Genomic DNA, 11,525 nt, shown 5'->3' with positions numbered 1-11,525 from the left:
AAGCACAGGGGTGGGGTAGTTGTAGGGGGACCCCCTAGAATGGCATGCAGCTCATCATAAAAGCAGCATGTCTGGGGCTCCGACCCGGAGCGACCGTTTGCCTCTCTGCTTCTTTGGTAGGCTTCATGCGGCACTGCTGTGGGTCCCTCTTATAACCTCTGTCCTTCATGCCCTTGGAGATTTTTTTCAAATATTTTGGCATTTTGTCTTTTGGAACGGAGTTCAGATAGCACAGATTCGTCTCCCCATACAGCAATCAGATGCAGTACCTCCCATTCGGTCCATGCTGGAGCTCTTTTGCGATTCTGGGACTCCATAGTCACTTGTGCTGATGATCTCTGCATGGTCACCTGTGATGATCAGCTCACTACTCTGGCCAAACAGGAAATGAAATTCAAAAGTTTGCGGGGCTTTTCCTGTCTACCTGGCCAGTGCACCTGAGTTGAGAGTGCTGTCCAGAGTGGTCACAATGGAGCACTCTGGGATAGCTCCCGGAGGCCAATACCGTCGAATTGCATCCACACTACCCCAAATTCGACCCAGCAGGGTCAATCTCAGTGCTAATCCCCTCGTCAGGGAGGAGTATAGAAATTGATTTTAAGAGCCCTTTAAATCAACAAAAAATGGCTTCGTCGTGTGGACGGGTGCAGGGTTAAATTGATCTAATGCTGCTAAATTCAACCTAAACTCGTAGTGTAGACTAGGGCTAAGGACTTGGTTACCCTGGATAAACTGGTCCCCTCAAGTATGCCTCAACATACCATGTGGCTTCACACTAATGTTTTCCATCTAGGGCTCAGTCTTTTGCACTCACCATTTGGATTGGACTTTCTCAACGTAAAGCTAACTATCAAGTAAACAGAGACACACTGGTTAGTTTGCATGGGGAAGCTTGTACTACTAATGCTCATGCTGTACCTGCTCTGTACTTTAGTCTTTAGGCTGTCAATCCTACACGTACCATTCCAAACAAGTACCACATTTACCCCCACAGAACTGCCTTGAATGAAAAACATTTCCTTCTAGCTGGAGTGAAGCTTTCAAAGTCATAATCTGTGGGCATGGTCCAAATGATCAGCTATTGTAAATCAGTGAACATCTGTGGAATTATGATGCTGATTTACACCAGCTGAGATTTGGTCCAACAATCTAATGTACTGTTTCCAAAACGGCAACAGGTTACACAATAATCCAAATGGCTTGTGCATCATCAGTGCCAGCATTAAAGATTTTGCAACTGGAGCAGTTATTAATGATCAGTTATAGAATCATAACAATGCAGGGTTGTAAGGGACCCCAGAGATCATCAAGTCCAACTCCCTGCACTAAGGCAGGACCAAGTAAACCTAGAACATCCCTGAGACGTGTTTGTTCAACCTGTTCCTAAAAACCTTCAATGATGGTGATTCCACAACCTTCCTTAGAAGTCTATTCCAGAGCTCAACTACCCTTATAGTTAGAAAGTTTTTCCAGTTTATGTAACCTAAATCTCTCTTGCTATAGGTTAAGCCCATTACTACTTCTCCTACCTTCAATGGACTTGGAGAACAATTTATCACAGTCCTCTTTATAACAGCCAGTCAAATATTTGAAGACTTATCAGGTGCCTCACACACACACACACACACACACACACTCCATTCTTCTTTTCTCTGAACTAAACTTGCCCCAATTATTTTTTTTAAACTTTTCCTCATAGGTCAGGTTCTCTAAACATTTTATCATTTATTTATCTCCTCTGGACTCTCTCCAATTTGTCCACATCTTTTCTAAAGTGTGGTGCCCAGAACTGTGCTCCAACTGAGGCCTCACCAGAGCCAAGTAGAGTGGGATAATTACCTCCAGAGTCTCACATATGACTTTCATGATAGTACACCCCAGAATATTAGCCTTTTTTACAACTGCATCACATTGTTGATTCATATTTAGTTTGTGATCCACTAAAACACCCCAGATCCTTTTCAGCAGGACTCTAATTTGTCAAAGTCATTTTGATGTTGATGTGTCAGCTAGAAAATAATCCAGATTACGCTATCATAGCTCTATCGGCACTCAAGAGCGAACAGGGTAAAATGTAGGGGGAAAAGTTGTTTTAGTCAATAAAGTAAACCCAAATGATGAAGAATGCACACAGGACTAAATAAGAAGATATCGTTTTTCATAGTCACTTTTATAACCATAGCCACACTTTAAAGGAACACATATCCTTTTCACATGTTCTGATCCAAGGAAGCAGAAAATAGTCACCTGAGTGCTGGAGAAATGGGAACACAACAGGTGATTACTGCATCAGTAAGTGCCTGTGAAACCCTGCTATATTGCTCTACAACAAAATCATCATTTTGCTAATTCTTGAAGGAGGGGGTTCTGTGTGTAATTATTTCCTAGCACCTGTTATCAGTGCACATTTGCCAGGTTTTAACCAGTTTCAGAAACAATGCTGGGCATGATTTGTCCTTGATTACCCTCTGCAGTTAAACAACATTCAGCACTAGCTCACCTGCGCTCATGGCTCATGCCTGTTGTCAGTAACAGATAGGGGGGATGTGGGTCAGTGTTCACATTGCACTCCCCATCAGAACCTGGCCAGGGAAGCTAATGGTCCAACCAGCAGACCAAATTTGGTGATGAATCCTGATCCCGTACCAGCTGAGGCATGTGGGCATATGCTAAAAAGAAGCAACAGATACTTTTCCAAGGGCTTGTCTACACTGAGAAATTACATTGTGTCAAGACAATTTTAACACTCAGTGTAGGCAAGGCACATTGTGTTTAATCTCACAGATGCTCCACCCTAGGGTGAACCACAGCCAGCTGACAAGGTGTTAAACATGACATGCTTTTGTCTACACACGTTTACCAACATATTTAGTTAAGGATGTAGAAAAGGCTCTAATGTGAATAAGGTCAGAGAGTCCTTTAGAAAGTGTTTGCATAGAGGGGGATATTCTGTCATGCGTCTCTAAGAGGTGTGGCAGAAAACTTGCATCCCAGATGGAGGGACAGCTAAGGTAGCTTTAAGTATAACTGAGACAAGTTAGACGAGCTGTCCAAATTATGGCAGTCTCCTCGGGCTGCCCTATGCAATCTCCACAGCCCTGCATGCCACAGTCCCAGCCCAGAAATGCCCCACGCAGCTCAGACCCACCCCCAGGACTCACCCCATAGTAGGGCTTGTGATGGGGTCTTTGGAAGTCAGCCTTACAACTGTGTCTGCAGTTCCTGCCCAGGAGAATCCTCCATCAGTTGGATACTGGGCTTTTCAACCCTCTCTCCTTCCCCCCATACCACCCTGGCCATTTTGCCTAGTGGCAAGGGGAATAGAGTAGAGGTGAGGCCATCACCTACACGATACATCTCCTAAGCCCACTTTTTCATTTTATTTTCAAATAAGCATCCTCCATTCCTTCTGTTCTTAGTGCTAGCCCAATACCATGCTTTTGCATGCACTGATTAGAAGCATCAATGAAACTCCACTTCATTGTCTGCCTTTGAAGAATAGGGCTTATATTTTCTAACAATTCCTTAATTTTATTCTGCTCTATATTGAGTATGAACTACCATGATAAAGTCAACTAGTCTCAATTCCCCACCACCATTCAAGCACTAAGTAACATCAGCCATCACTTATACTTGAAATAATAGAAGGCCTGTGTGATTTAGAAGTGTTCACAAAAAGTCACAATAGAGATACAACCGTATTAACACATCCAAATGACACCAAATTTTAGTGGATGTTTCCCCATTTTGTTGCTGATGTAAATCTATTTTTCCATCCAGTGTGTATGATTATTCTTTCAAACATTCTGAATAAACTGGAGATATGTTAGAATTCCATATTGCTTATATCAACTGCTTTGTTAGCAATAGACACATCAATACCCATGCCTTGATATTTGATGATTTAATTGATCTAATTCCTGCTCATTGCATTTTTTTGCCTATTTTTGAAAAAAAAATTAAAAAGCAAAGTACTTAATAAAATACATGATTCCTCCTCCCTGCTGTTCTTACAGACATTGATTTGACAAAACTATACACAAATGAAAAAATCTGTTCAACTATCTTTTTAAAAATAATAATAAAGATGCCTTCATACAACTGGCATGAGACAATTTTCAGTTGCTTGATAATGTATTTCAAAGTCAGACATTTATGCATGGAAATACAATGAGCTTGAGGCAAAATACTATTATAGTATTATATAAAATTATGGCATATATAAAATATGGTTAAGTTAATATCTTTTTATTCTGGAAAAAAGACCAAGCATGTTAGAAACACAGAGAATTCACTCCTGCCATCATCAAAATGCAGCCCATTCTGTGGAAAAATATGTCAATTGTTCACAGTGCACAGTAGTGAAAGAAGTAAAGAAAAATACATAAGAAACTGAAATTACAAAGGCAGATATATAAATGCAATTACACAAATTAAAGTTTGTTTCCAGAACTCCGAGGCTAACATTCTAATCTTGTGGGAAGTTCACTACAATATTTTATGAACACATTGGGCTTTATTTTTACCTTTTCATAAGCACCTAACACTGAACTGGGTTATTAGTTCATCACAGACTCTTGGGGAAGAGAAAGAAATGTACTGAATTACCAACACCACTTCCTGCAATACTCCAATTTTTCTTAATTGACCAGGCCTGTCTCTGTTTACCTTGTGAGGTCTGATGAAATAGATCACAGTCTGAAGAACTGTATGCCAGGCTTTTGATTCTCTTATACCTCAGTAGCACAATAAATCCACTAAAACTAGAAAGAAAAAAGTTATCACTTATTATTCATGATGCTCTGGTTACCAGTATGCTAACATGTTGATTAGGCTGCTATCATTATACTATAATTGAAGTTCTTTCAGTAAAGGTAGACAAAGCAATTTTTCTGAATCAAATAATATTAGACTGTCATCTCTGGCACACAATGTTACATGCTTGAAAAGGCAGTTTTATTTATTGCATGCACTTTGGCATACAAATTTATTTGTAAATATAGGTAAGACTTTTACTGGTCATTGAAACTGAAGTATTGAGATCTTTGCATTTTTAAGGAGTGTTTTGTTTTGTTTTTTAAAACAAGGATTTCCATGATGGCAGATAAAAACAGCAATATAGAAAACTAAATTTGCCTGTAAGACATGTCATCTTGTATTATATGATTGTGGTTCAGAGTAATATCGTTCCATATTGAGGTCTATTTAGAAAATCATAATTATCCCTCATATTCATATGCCAGAACTAGTAGAAACAGTATAGGAGTTATTTTAACTTACATTGCAAGGTGGTTGACGTCTAAGATTTGACTTGCTTCAAAATTATAAACTAGAAAGTGGCAAGAAATTCCCCCAGGATTCTAAATATGTTTTTTCCTGTGTATAGATCAGCCATCAAGAAATTAAAAAGATTGAGCTAGAGCCTCAACTGGTCTAAATTGAATACTTCCCATGATTTCAATGACACTAAGCTGATTTGCACCAGCTGAGAATCTGGCTCACTATTATTTAAGAAGAAAACAAAATTGAATATACTCCCTTCACTGGCCTGGCAATAATAGCACATAGAGTGAAGTCCTGGCCCCACTGAGGTCAAGCAGAGTTTTGCCATTGACTTCAATGAGGCAATTTGTGAGAAAACACAAAACTTGTTCATATTTTCCATAAATTTGGAGTGTTCTGAAGGTCAAACTATCAAGGTGTGTATGTGCATTTCTGGGGCAGGAGAAGGGAGAGAGCTGTGTGATCAGTATCAGCACAGCTTCACACCTGGGCTTCAGATAATTGTGAAAGATAATTGGACCCAAACATAATGTGATTTCAGGTGTGATGTGTGCTATACAAGAGTATTCCTGTAAGCCTTTGTTTCTATTGGGGAAAGAGGTCAGAGAATAGAGAGGGAGTTGTTGAAGGAGCAAGAATTGGTGGACAGAAGTTTGGGCTCAGGATTTGGAGTGATGTAGGAGTGAAACAGTAAAGCCTTTGATTTTCTGTGTAATGCACATCTACATTTCTAAGCACCCTCCATTTACGTAGATTTCAGCAGCCATTTTGTTCTCAGAGACAGTGCAGACTGTCAGAGAATACAGCCACTCTCTGGTGCTTGTACATAGAGACCTTTGTTCTTCCTGAATGTCTGCTTTCTTTCTGTGTCTGGAGAACATCACAAACATGAACTGGGGGACACAAAATGCCTGGAGGGCATTATCATTTGTTTAAATATGTAAAAGCATGCTAAGCAAAACCATCTATGAAGATTTCCAGTCCTCGTAGTGGAGCCATAAATAGAAAAAGCATCCTTGTATTTTGAGATACCAACTTATGAACTTGAAGGTCTATATCTGCAGGGTGCAGGGGCGGCTCTACAAATTTGGCCGCCCCAAGCAATCATGCCCAGGAGGCGCCCCCGAGCCGCGGGAGCAGCGGACCTGCCGCGGGCATGACTGCGGAGGGTCCGCTGGTCGCGCGGCTCAGCTGGACCTCCCGCAGCTGCGGACGGTTCGCTGGTCCGGCGGCTCCGGTTGAGCTGCCGCAGTCGTGCCTGCGGGAGGTCCAGCCGAGCCGCGGGACCAGCGAACCAGCGAACCGTCCGCAGTCATGCCTGCGGCAGGTCCGGTCGTCCCGGGGCTCCGGTGGACCTCCCGCAGGCATGACTGCGGCCGGTCCACCGGCCCAGCCTGCCGCCCCCCTGGGAAAGGGCCGCCCCATATTTTTAGAGAGAAGCCTAAACTGGAGTTGAGCTCTCCTGAAACTCTAGCCTCATCTCCTGTATCAGTGATTGTGGAAATGTTCCTTTGAAAGCTTTGATGTCTATTTTGAATTTACAGACAGATGTTCACAGAATGTTAGGCATAGCTAAACAAAAACTCCCTAGTGCTTCCTTTGACATTAAGAAATTAATATAACTACTTTATACAACTATATCTGTCCAAAGCTCCCTTTCTTCTTTATAAAGATTTGTTTTTACATTTAGGTATTTTAATATAGATTTTTAATTTCCTTAGTGTGTTCTATAGAGATATTTATAATGTTCACAGGCATTAAAATACCTCATATTTCAATGTAGAAATAAATCAATGTATTCTATTATGTCTGCTTCGCAGGAAATCAAAAATTTCTGACAAATACATGAATGAACTGTGTGACTTCCTCTCTTCTAATTGCCATTGTATATATGGTGTGACTTTACCACCATTAATATTGATGTATTAGAACTCACTAAGTCAAAATTTATTTTGAGTCAACTTGAAACATTTTCCCCCACCCCAATTTTTGGAACTACCAATGAACTGAAATAACAGTTATTCACACAGCTCTAATCATATTAACTTTTGAAAGTATTATTAAGCTCTTATATAATAGTTTCAAAGTGCAGTACAAAGGAGGTCAGTATCATTATCCCCATTGTACAGATGGGGAAATTGAGGCACAGAGGTGAAGTGACTTGACCCAGATCACCCACCAGCCAGGTGTAGAATTCAGGTGCCCTTGGCCCCCATCCAATGTTCTATCCATTAGGCAACACTGCCTCCCTTTAAAATAAACTAGTCAGATGAGCTATTAGCAGAATGGCAATAGAACACTGCCTGATGTCCTTCAGGTGTTCACATGAAATAGCATAGATAATTTGTTAACCATATTCCACCTTTTTCTCGTTAACCTAAAACTAATTATCTGAACTATTTATAGGTCCTTCTTAGTTCCATTAAGATACAGAGCCTTTGTGAAGTGCATTGATCTGTTTGTGCCCCAAACCATCAGTCTGGATAAGAAAAGCACAATGTTTTAAGTATGCATGAGTTTGGTGGACCATCACCATTTTTATTTATGTGACGGTTGTAGCATTACACTCAAAAATAAATGTATTCTTGGAATTTTTTTAAAAATTCATTGAAATCAAGCAAAGTGCTAATATTTTGTGTCATTATCTTTTATGGTGCCATCATAGTCCGACATAACATTAAATACATGTTGATGCAAAGCTTAAACAAAGCAAACCACCGTTTTTAAGTCCGTTAGAGTACTTTGCTTTCAATTTACATTGTGGCTTTTTGACCACAAACTGATTACTGCAGCAAATAAGACCATATAATTGGAATAAGTGTCTGTCTTGATGGCTTGGCAAACTATAGTGCACCAACTGTCCAAATTAAACGTAGGTATTTTGGCAAATCATTGTATAGCAGCTGTTCTGTCTGATGTTACAAAGCTTCAGTATTCATATCCATTAAAAACATTCCTACTTATTTCTGTTCTAATTAAGCCACTAACATTCATATTTGCATTTTACAAAAAACAGAATGTAAAACTCTGAGGAAAACGATAGACAGTTCACTAACAACCTCAAATCCCACTGATTCTCTTTGGAAAGAAGGGACCGTCCCCTGAATTTTTTAAGCTTACAGAACTCCAGTATACTAAACTTGCCCTAAAATGAACTCATAAAAACAAGCAAAAAGCCACTGTGCATATACACAGAGAATTTTTCAGCAACAATTGGTGGGTAATAAATATCTAATAACGCTGGCTCAGAAAGGGTAGTGTTTTGATCTATTGTGCATACAGAACATTTAAAAACTGCTTATATACTTACCTGAGATGCCCAAATTAGGGGGGCAGCCTTATCGTTTGGTTAAATAGCACATCTCCAACCTTTTTCTACAACCTATGAAAGATTTAAACAGCACGTGCATAAACAGAGAAATTCTGAATATTTACTAACCTTACCACGTGTATACTCATTTTCATCAGAGAGCTTTTTCATCTGAATATTCATAGTAACCTCATGACGGACCATATAATGGACTGAAATAATAAATCTGTAATTAGAGAGTGTTTTCATCAATAGAAATTTTCCCCAGAAATATGAAATTGTCTCTCAGGGAAAAAAAGTTGCAGCAAAAAGTAATCTGAAGCTTTCATAAAAGTTTTTGTGTGATGCTCTGCATTGACCTAACTGCTCCCATTGAAGTTAATGGTATAGTTTCTGTTGTTTTCAATAGGAACAGAGAGTTCGGCACTTGTGTGCCAACACACATATATATTGGTCAAAAACTAAAAGTATTATATAGGTATGGATATGGAAATTAAATACAAAATCTACGCTGAAATAATATTTGGGGATAGATCCTCACTAGCCCTACATGCCTCAGCAAGGGCTTAAGGCAGAAAAGATAAAGCTATCTTTACCATGGGTTGCAGCATGAAAGGATCTACAAAGCTGTTACTTCCCCCAACCATGCAGGTGGATGGCTTCACCACCCCAAGCCATTGCTGTGCTGGTGCACTGGTTGAGACATATGCTGCCCCTGATATAAGCCTGCTGCAAGGTACTGCAGTAGGGACACAAGGATTGAGACTCTACAAGTTTGCAGATTGCATCAGACTGCTGGATAATGGCCTGTAACTGTTGCCTCTACCATGATGCCAAATCATCTACCTTCTTCAGCTCCAGGAAATCGGAAGTCATTTCATTTTTGCAAAATGGAAGAAGGAAATGATCCGTATGTTGTCATATTGAGAGGGAGCTTGTTCTTGCTTTCTCGGGTGGCAATTTGCCATTTTGGGGGATTACACTGTGAATTGTTTTTAGCCATCTTATTTTAAAGCACTCAGAAGCCATCAGATATTAGAGAAGCAGCCGTGTTAGTCTGTATCCGCAAAAAGAACAGGAGTACTTGTGGCACCTTGGAGACTAACAAATTTATTTCAGCATAAGCTTTCGTGGGCTACAGCTCACTTTTTCGGATCTTCTATTCCACCACCCCCCCTCTTCTCAGGCTGCCTCCCTGCTCTAGAGGGAAAGAATAGCTCTCAATGGCTCCTGGTTCTTAATACCATCCCACCACTGCCTACCATGTCATAGGTTTATTCCCCACTTTGAACTTTAGCGTTCACAAGATGGGGACCTGCATGGACTCCTCTAAACTAAAATTCTAGTTTAGATCTGGTTCTCGCTGCCACCAGTCAGTTTTTAAGTGTCTGACACACTCCCTGTTCCCCCAAAACTTTCCCTGGGGAACACAGATTCAAACTTGAATCTCAACACAAAGGGAAACAAACCATTTCCCTCCTCCCCTCTCCTAGTGCTTAGGAGAGATACCTGATTCAAACTCCTTGAATCAACCAAAGAGGGATTCACTTTTCCCCCTCCCCTTCCCCTGAAAATCCAAACAAGGGAAGAAATCAATCAAGTTCTAAAAAGAAAAGATTTTATTAAAGAAAGAAAAAAAAGTACACTCTCTCTGTATTACCAGGATGCAAAAATACAGGGTCTAACTTATAAAAACTGGAGAGACTTCCCCTCCCTCCTCCTCAGCATAATCAAAGTAACAGCAAACAGAAATAAAGAATTCCTTCAGCAAACACACAATTGCAAATATAGAAAGCAACTCAAAAGACTAATCTGCCTTTTTAACTAATACTCACTATACTGGATAGTAGGAAATACTCCAGGAGAACTTGGAGACATGTCTGGCCTCTCTTAGATCCAAAGAGAGCACACAGAGCAAACAAGGAACACAGACAAAGCCTTCCCTCCACAGAGATTTGAAATTATCCTGTCCCTTGATTGGTCCTCTGGTCAGGTGTTCCTCAGGTTACTGAGCTTGTTAACCCTTTACAGATAAAAGAGACTTTAACCCTTAACTATCTGTTTATGACAGATGCATAGAGTGGAACACACAGACCACAAGATATTTATACATATAGAGAACATGAAAAGGTGGAAGTATGCATACCAACTGTAAGAGTCCAATCAATTGAGATGAGCTATCAGCAGCAGGAGAAAAAAAACCTTTGAAGTGATAATCGAGATGACCCATAGAAGGTGTGAGGAGCACTTAACATGGGGAAATAGATTCAGTTAGTGTAATGACCCAACCATTCCCAGTCTTTGTTTAAACCTAAATTAACTGTTTCTAATTTGCATATTAATTCAAGTTCAGCAGTCTCTCTTTAGAGTCTGTTTTTGAAGTGATATATGCCATCATGTGCCAGCAATGCCTCTCTGCCATGTACATTGGCCAAACCAGACAGTCTCTACGCAAAAGAATAAATGGACACAAATCTGACATCAGGAATCATAACATTCAAAAACCAGTGGGAAAACACTTCAACCTCTCTAACCACTCAGTGACAGACATGAAGGTGGGAATTTTGCAACAAAAAAACGTGTGTGTGTTCCACTCTATGCATCCGAAGAAGTGACCTGTAGCCCACAAAAGCTTATGCTGAAATAAATTTGTTAGTCTCTAAGGTGCCACAAGTACTCCTGTTCTTTTTTCATCAGATATTAGTGCATTAAAATGTACTATTGGTTGTATCATTTCCAACATGCAGAAATGAGTATTCAATTGGTCATGTAATTTTTCACTGCAGCCTCTGGCTACCAATGTTCATTACAAAAATAAGAAATCTGTATCATATTAGGAATATATTCATTTTAATAGGCCCTTGGTAATGCACTTGTAGATGACATTTGTAAATACATACGGTTTTCTTTAAACAACAACACAACAAGGTAT

The 11,525-nt window shown here is 39.9% G+C and overlaps 1 long non-coding RNA gene across 1 annotated transcript in view; it reads right to left on the bottom strand.

The window, feature by feature from the left end:
* Nucleotides 1–4,467: 4,467 nt before the first annotated feature.
* LOC120408886 overlaps nt 4,468–11,525 on the bottom strand; it is a 28,723-nt gene continuing 21,665 nt past the window's right edge. Inside the window, exons 3-4 of the long non-coding RNA XR_005600993.1 lie at nt 8,723–8,805; nt 4,468–4,763 (exon numbers count right to left, since the gene is read on the bottom strand). This is a non-coding gene — a long non-coding RNA (uncharacterized LOC120408886). The remainder of the gene's footprint in view (nt 4,764–8,722; nt 8,806–11,525) is intronic.

Source organism: Mauremys reevesii, linkage group 7 (assembly GCF_016161935.1).
Source record: "Mauremys reevesii isolate NIE-2019 linkage group 7, ASM1616193v1, whole genome shotgun sequence".
Taxonomy (NCBI): domain Eukaryota; kingdom Metazoa; phylum Chordata; order Testudines; family Geoemydidae; genus Mauremys; species Mauremys reevesii.
This window is presented reverse-complemented; position numbering and strand designations above follow the sequence as displayed.